General features: G+C 41.0%; 1 pseudogene across 1 annotated transcript; it reads right to left on the reverse strand.

Moving 5' to 3' along the window:
• Positions 1-839: 839 nt before the first annotated feature.
• On the reverse strand, positions 840-3,318 carry LOC309817812 (centromere protein K-like; annotated as a pseudogene). Its single transcript has 2 exons — positions 3,236-3,318; positions 840-1,373 (listed from the first exon to the last, which is right to left on the reverse strand). The product of its transcript is annotated as a centromere protein K-like (transcript).
• Between the last annotated feature and the right edge of the window lie 3,277 nt (positions 3,319-6,595).

Here is a 6,595-nt window from a genome sequence, read left to right on the forward strand (position 1 = left end):
GAATAGAGAATGTTTTTCTTTTTCAATTTTCTATCAGTTACAGGAAAATGGTCTTCTCAAAACTCACCCAAGGTAATCAAGAGTTTCTCCTTAAATTCTTTTTTTAAACATCTTTATTGAAGTATAATTGCTTTACAATGTTGTGTTAGTTTCAGCTGTATAATAAAGTGAATCAGCTATATATATACATATATCCCCATATCCCCTCCCTCTTGTGTCTCCCTCCCACCCTTCCTATCCCACCCCTCTAAGTGGTCACAAAGCACTGAGCTGATCTCCCTGTGCTATGTGGCTGCTTCCCACTAGCTATCTGTTTTACATTTGGTAGTGTATATATGTCAGTGCTACTCTCTCACTTCATCCCAGCTTACCGTTCCCCCTCCCCGTGTCCTCAAGTCCATTCTCTACGTCTGCATCTTTATTCCTGTCCTGCCCCTAGGTTCAGAACCTTTTTTTTTTTTAAAGATTCTATATGTATGTGTTAGCATACGGTATCTTTTTTCTCTTTCTGACTTACTTCACTCTGTATGACAGACTCTAGGTCCATCCTCCTCACTACAAATATCTCAATTTCGTTTCTTTTTATGGCTGAGTAATATTCCATTGTATATATGTGCCACATCTTCTTTACCCATTCATCTGTCAATGGACACTTAGGTTGCTTCCATGTCCTGGCTACTGTAAATAGTGCTGCAGTGAAAATTGTGATACATGACTCATTTTGAATTATGGTTTTCTTAGGGTATATGCCCAGTAGTGGGATTGCTGGGTTATATGATAGTTCTATTTTTAGTTTTTTAAGGAACCTCCATACTGTTCTCCGTAGTGGCTCTATCAATTTACATTCCAACCAACAGTGCGAGAGGGTTCCCTTTTCTCCACACCCTTAGTTCTTTTATATTAAGCATTTTTGTTTTCAGCTTATTAAAGGTTCTCAATTCAGAAAAAAATGTCACTATGTGATGTTTCATTGTTTACTATATTTAAGAGATTCCAGTATCTGTTGCTGTTCATCCAGCCACTATTTTTTCTTTATCTTTTCATTCTTTGACATTACCATTCTAGACAGTACCATTTGTAGATCATGTCTTAATTTTTGGAACTCTTCTTTTCCTAATGTTACCAGAACATCTTCATTCAGTGGGATTAATTTAGGAGTTTCTTTCTGCCATTGACTAATTCCAGTGGTGGTTAAACATTTCACTGACATAATTAATGATAACTGAGCATTTGAATCAGTGAATGTCTCAGTTCCAGCAAGCAATGTTTTATTCTGACATTCTTCCACATCATTTCATATTTCTTCACCTTCTTTGGTAAGTTCTTCTTCAGCATCTCTAGTGTCTTCCACATCTGTAGTACACTGTATCTTGCTGATTCAGTGACTCGCGCTTATAATTTTCTTAGCCTTATGATAATTTAAAAAGTTTTAGGACCTTGGGCAATCCCTTAAACCAGTGGTCCCCAACATTTTGGCACCAGGGACTGGTTTCATGGAAGAAAGTTTTTCCACAGACCAGGGTGGTGGGGAGGATGGTTCAGGCGGTAATGTGAGAGATGGGGAGCAGCACATGAAGCTTCGCTGGCTCACCCGCCACTCTTGTCCTGCTGTGTGGCCCAGTTCCTAACACGCCGTGGACCGGTACCAGTCCACAGCCCAGGGATTGGGGACCCCTGCCTTATACTATCTGTGCATGAGTTTCCTTATCACTCTATTCAGAGAATGTGCTAGAGAATAAAGGAGTACTTGAAGGGAAGCCCTCAAGTTAATCAGTTTCCTCAGTTCCCTACCACTTTGTCTTTCCCTCCTAACAGGTGGGTTTTTGGAGCTGTCATTGGTGCAGGAGCTAGATAAGAGTGGCACTTGAGGCCTGGCTGGACTTTGGGCAATTCCCAATTCCAGCACATGGGAAGTTTTCCCCCACACCACCAAGCAATTCTCTAGGTGTTCTGCAATTCAACTCAATTCTGACATTATCTATCTAGTGATAGCATCAGATTCCACAGGTTAAGGACTCAGTCCCACAAAACTGCCCCCTTCTGCTTCAGATATCAATCACAAGTTTAGGTTGTCACCTGTGTCTCTGATCAACTGGCTAAAAATCAGAGGTTCCTACGATCCCCTCCTTGGGTTCAATTAATTTGCTAGAATGGCTCACAAGACTTAGAAAACCAATTTACTCACTAGATTATCAGTTTATTACAAAGGATATTAAAAGTTAGGAATCAGCAGCAATAGGAACAGATACCTAGAGTAAGGTCCTGAACAAAGGAACTTCTGTCCCCATGGAGTTTGGGTCCAGCACTGTGGCGAATGGAAGTGTTCTAGTTCACAAACCTGGAAGTTTTAGAAACCCCATCCTTTTGTTTTTTTATGGAGTCTTCATTATATAGGCATGGTTGATTAAATCATTGGCCACTGGAGATTGGTTTTAATTTCAGCCCCTCTCCCCTCCTCAGAGGTCTGGGGATGGGACTGAAAGTTCCAGCTCTCTTATCAATTGGTTATCTTGGCAACCAAGCCAGCCCTCACCCTTCCCGACCTTCCAAAGCCACCGTATTAACATAACAAAAGATACCTTTTTCAATCTCAGCACCAGAAATTCCAAGGGTTTTAGGAACTCTGTGCCAGAAAGGGGGACCAAATATATATTTCTTATTCTAAGTTGCAGTATCACAGGTATCCAGCTCCCAAGTGTTGCAGGAAAGAAAGTGGGGCCAGAGAGAATGGTAACATCCCAGGTCACATCCAAGTCCCTGGGATAGCTACCGAGTGTGGGTTCTTGGCTTCACACAGGAAAGAATTCAAGAGCGAGCCATAGTAAGTTGAAAGAAGGTTTATTTAGGGAGATAGATACTCCATAGAGTGTGGGCCATCTCAGAAGGGGAGAGGCACTAGGATACAGGGTTGTCAGTTTTTACAGGGGTGGGTAATTTCATAGGCTAATGAATGGGAGGATTATTCCAACTATTTTGGGGAAGGGGGCGGGGATTTCTAGGAATTGGGCTACCACCTGCGTTTTGGCCTTTTATAGTCATTGGCCTCAGAACTGTCTTGGTGCCTGTGGGTGTGTCCTTTAGCTGATATATTACAATGAGCATATACTGAGACTCAAGGTCTAGTGGAAGTCAATCATCCACCATCTTTGACCTAGTTGGTTCTAACTAGTTTATGTCATGTCCTCAATGGCTATCATTCTTTTAAAGGTTGTGCCTTGCCCCCTTCCTATCTTACCAGCAGTAAGGGGTCTCTCCTTCAGGGCTGGGGCTCCATATCCTGTGAAATGCCAGGCAGCCCCAGTGGCAAGTTGCAACCATTATGGTACTCTCCTCAGCCCATCACTTACCACCACAGAGCCACTGCTTCTGTTTTTTAGTTTTGCCTGTTGGCCCTCCTCTACTAAGCCCCTGTTTATACTAGCAATGATGCCAGATATACTAAATGGTTTCTAGCTTATTTCAGTCTTCTTTGTTAATTATACTGTGCCTCCCAGCGGTGAGAGTCATTGATTCCGTAATGTTGATTGAATGTTTACTCTTTGTCAGCCCATTTGTGGAATTGTTGACAAAACAGCTATGACTCTTGTGGGGAGCTAGTTTGGAAAAGAGACAGGGCAAACAATCAGACAACTTGCTGTCTACAAGAGGACAATGAGCTAAGTGCCTGGTGTTTAGGAGCCTAGTGGAGGGTGATCAGGAAGAGATTCTTAGGAAAGTCATTAATTGGGTTGGGCTCAGGGGTGAGCCTGTGGTTTGGAAATAGAGGGATTTGATGGAAGTTCACAGACAAGGAAACTGAACACATCAGAGGCATTGCCAAAAAGCAAAAGACCTGCCTCACAAACATATGGAGAGAGAAGGGAGAGCAAAAGTTTGGGATTTAACATGTATATGGGCCCCATAGAGTAGAGGGAACATGGCATTCATTGAAGGATTTTTATCAGTGTTGTTCTCTGGTGAGATAGGGATAAGTCTACAGGATAATTGGAGAAACAGAAAGAATGGGATCATAGAGATACATTTGGGAATGATTCAAACTGTATTCATTTATACTGAGGGTCAGCAAAGTACAACCTGTAGTCAAATCCAGACCTCTGCCTTGTATGTATAAGGCTTGTGAAATAAAATTGGTTTTTATATTTTTAAGTAGTTGAGAAAAATCAGAGTACTATTTCTTCAAATTTCAGTGTCCATAGTAAAGTTTTATTGGAATACAGTCGTGCAAATTTGTTTACAGATTGTCTATGGCTGCTTTCACACTACAATAGCAAAGTTGAGTAGTTGCTACAGAGACCTATATCTCTTAAGGCTTAAAATATTTACAGCTCTTTACAGAAAAGGATTACTAACCTGTAGTTTACAGAATTAAACTAATTTTGTTGAATGCCCATGTCAAGGCAGGCTATCAGTTATTCATGTATATGTTGTAGGGGATCACAAGTTAAGAATACAAGACCCCTTTCATTTTAGAGCTTCCATTTTGGTGGAAGTTAAATTTTACTTAATAGGTGGGTTTATTTGAAATCTAGATAGAAATACTGGCATATGGAATATGAATTATGTTATGGCATCTCTGCCTCTGAAAACCTCCTGAGAGACTTCCTGATGGTAATGCTGTCCAAACTGAGACAAGGATGGAGAGAGGTTAGAGGCCAGAGGCAAGAGTCTGAAATTCGGATGTGAAAGGACCATGGAGGAATGGGGAGTGTTTCTGTTACCAGGTTTGTCGACAGAACCCATGCTGGGGTCCTAGCCTGGCTGAGACCCCTTGTTTCAGCCAGGGAGGTTCTTTTTCTGATCGGATCCATGCAGTCAATAATGAAACTGATGCTGAGACTGGAACAGCAGTGGCCAAAGAATGGAGAAGCAGGAACCTAGTTCACAACTCAACTTCTCAACCCAATTCAGGCAGAGACACCAAATATATAGGAGAGTCGAAATAAAAGGGAGGGTTTTGGAAAGAGTGGGAGGGATATTCATGAGTTATCTGAGACAGGTGAGTGGTTTGGACCCAAAACTGATGCAACTCTCCTTTTTAGTCCTTGTGTGGAATTTTCTGGTTGTTGTGGCAATCATCAGCTGTTCTGGCGCTGGTGGGTGTGTCATTTAGCTAATGTGTTACTGTGAGTGTATAATGAGGCTCAAGGTCTACTGGAGGTTGAATCTTCTGCTATCTTGGGCCTAGTTGGTTCCAACCAGTTCTTGTCTTTTTTTGTCTATGCAGCTTCCTCCTGAAACTTAGATTAAGTGTAATTGGTTTCCATTTGAGAGAGTGGCAGGGGTATGATTCTTGGGCAACAGCCTTGGTAACATTTCTTGTCTTGTTTGTGAAGTGGAAAGCATTTTTGGAACAGGGTAGGGAAGGGAGAGGAGACATTGAAGGATCCCAAGGAGAATGATCCATGCCAAGTCCTCTAGATTGGAGATCGCTTTGCTCTAAACATGTCATTTCTAGCATGCGTGGCCTATTTGGAGTAAACACAATTAAGGGAGGTTCTAAACAGGAGAGCTTTCAGTGCAACGGTATCTGAAAAGTTGCCCTCAAATAAGGTTAGGTATTAGAAAGCTCTTCCTGCTTTTGAGAAAAGTGAACTCTGGGTGTTCACTCTTTGGGACTATGGCAGAGAAGTATTATAAATTGTGTGGCTTATATTCTTTCTCCTTTTTGCACTCTTCCTGCTCCTTCCCACTGAAGATTCCCATGAGTGGCCTCTGAATTGTGTAATTAATGAACCTCTTGCTGAAATATACACTTACTTATATTCCATGATTTTGTGTAAAACTTGTCTTTAAGAATCAGGGACAGCTTAACATGCCCTTTGGCATCAAGATCTGGGAGGCCAAGTTTGGTGTCTTATAAACTTTCAGGGAACCCAGATTCCTGATATCTGGTAAGAAGGGTGGTGCTGAAATGTGAAGGTGTTGGGAATCAGAGTCTCAGTGGAGGGGAGACGGATTTTGATCATAGTGCACCTTTGGACCAGCGGACTAATGATGGTTGGGGCCAGGGTAGTGGGGACCAAAGAAATATTTTACTTATTTTAAATTATCAACAGAATTTATTGTTGATACAAATGTTAATTAAATATATTTTACCAATAACTTATAAAGCAATTGATAGAACCAAAACAATTTCCCTCTAAAGGTATAATACTGACTTTTTTTGTTTTTAAAAAATTTGCATCTGGTCTTGCTTTTCATGAATCTAATAATTTGCTTACTCATCATAATGCTAGGCACTATTATTTTTTATTGTGGTAAAATTCATGTTAAATAAAATTTACCATTTAAATGTACAGCTCAGTGGCATTGTGTGTCACCTTGTTCTGCAATCATCAACCATACATCTCCAGAACTCTTGCAAAACTGAAATGGTACCCACTAAACACAATTCCCCATTACTCCCTATTCCCAGCCCCTAGCAATGACCATTCTGCTTTCTGTCTCTATGAATCTGACTACTCTAGGTATCTCATATAAGTAGAATCATACAATATTTGTTCTTTGCTGTCTGGCATATTTCACTCACATAATGGCCTGACATTTCATCCATGTTGTAGCTATGTGTCAGAATTTTCTTCCTTTCCAAGGTTGA

Source organism: Grampus griseus (genome assembly GCF_964374135.1).
Source record: "Grampus griseus genome assembly, contig: HAP1_SCAFFOLD_421, whole genome shotgun sequence".
NCBI lineage: Eukaryota > Metazoa > Chordata > Mammalia > Artiodactyla > Delphinidae > Grampus > Grampus griseus.